The 1,740-nt window shown below is 45.7% G+C and overlaps 1 pseudogene; it reads left to right on the top strand.

Moving 5' to 3' along the window:
- The first annotated feature begins 989 nt into the window (after positions 1 to 989).
- Positions 990 to 1,479, top strand: LOC125913472 (D-dopachrome decarboxylase-like; annotated as a pseudogene).
- Positions 1,480 to 1,740: the final 261 nt, after the last annotated feature.

Consider the following 1,740-nt stretch of genomic DNA (forward strand, 5'->3'; position numbering starts at 1 on the left):
CTGAGGGCGGGGAGGTTTCCCTCTTTACTTGCACCACCACCTAGGTTCCTGGCTCAGCTTCTAGGATCATGGAGCCAGACTCTGGAAACCCGGCTGAACCTGACCCTTAACCCCTTGCTCTCCTCAGCCCTGTCCCTATCTCTGTGGCTAAATCATACACTCTGGGAGGTTGAAGTGGGATTGATTACGTTTGTACTCCCAGTGCCTGGCATAGAGCCCAGCACTGAGTGAGTGCTTAGGAAATGTTTATTGAATCAGTACTTAGAGGGTGGGGCAATGCAGTATATGGAAAAGAACCTGGTTTTAGACATGATTTAAAGTCTAGCTCTAGCTGTGTGACCTTAAGCAAATCAAGTAACCTGTCTGAGCCTTTGATTCACTATTTGTAAGAGGGAACACTGGTATCTAACTTGAAGTTCTGTTGTGAGGATTGAATGAAATGACAAGGGGGTAGAGCCAGTATACACTAGATGCTTAATAAGTGGAGAAATTTTTATGATGTAGTTTTGAGGAATGGTAAGTAATCAGACGTGGATAAAAGAATAGATGGGAGATGGAAGATGTGATTGCTAGAGGAGGCTGAAGGTCATGAAAAAGCCTGAATGTCATGTTGAGGACATAGGGTGTTCTGTCGACAACGGAGAGCGCCTGAGGTGTTCTTCAATCTACTTGGTGAGATGAAACTAAGACACAGCAAACCTCTTGTCTCAGCTCCTTGGCACTCTTACTTATTGCAAATACACACACACACACATGCATGTGCACACACACACACACACACACACAGCCATACACACGTACTTCATTTGGAAATTACTTCAAATTATGGAAGAGTTGCAAATATAGTAGGAAGGCTACTATATATACTTCTTATCCAGAAGTACCTATTGTAAATTGTCAATTTGCTTTATCATTTCCCCCCTCCCATTCTCTCTTTGTATATTGTTATTTCCATTCCATATGAGAGTAGGTTGCATACACCGTGACCCTTTGCCTCTAAATACTTGAGTGTAGACTCTGCTTGTTCTTTCTCCGCTGCTGTGGCCACTCCAGTTCCTTCTTGCCAGACATGTCAGTTGTCGAGCTGGATACGAACTTACCAAAACAGCGGCGTGCCCACAGGACTGGTAGAGCGACTCCGCACGGCCAGTGCAGCCATCCTGGGCCAACCTGAAGACTATGTGAGCGTGATGGTGTGACCAGGTCTGGCCTTGGTGGTGAACAGCTCCACTGAGCCCTGCGTGCAACTGCTCATCTCTTCCATCACGTGTGGAGGACACTGCAGGGGAGAACTGCGGTCACAAAGCCCAATTTTTCAAGTCCCTCACCAAGGAGCTGGACATGGGCCAGGATCTGATAATTATCTGCTTTTCCCCCCTGGAACCCTGGCAGATTGGCAAGAAAGGGACAGTCATGACTTTTCTATGATTGGCACGGAGGGCATCTGTGAGCTGCCTGCCCCTTGCAGAGGGTCCTCCTGGTAGAGGAGGGGCCTGGTGGATACCAGCTTCTGAAACCCTTCATGCAGATGTGCCAGTGACATTACAGTCCTCTTCTCACCTGCATGTCAAATAAATGAAGAAAGCTTTGTTTTCTGTAAACAAATAAATACTTCAGTGTATACTTTTGAAGGGTAAGAATATTTTCTTACATAAGCAGAGGACAGTTAACAACTTTAGTAATTTTGTCATTGGTAAGATGCTTGTATCAATTATGACTATGTCAGCAGGAATAATGGCC

This window comes from Panthera uncia, assembly GCF_023721935.1.
Source record: "Panthera uncia isolate 11264 chromosome C1 unlocalized genomic scaffold, Puncia_PCG_1.0 HiC_scaffold_4, whole genome shotgun sequence".
Taxonomy (NCBI): domain Eukaryota; kingdom Metazoa; phylum Chordata; class Mammalia; order Carnivora; family Felidae; genus Panthera; species Panthera uncia.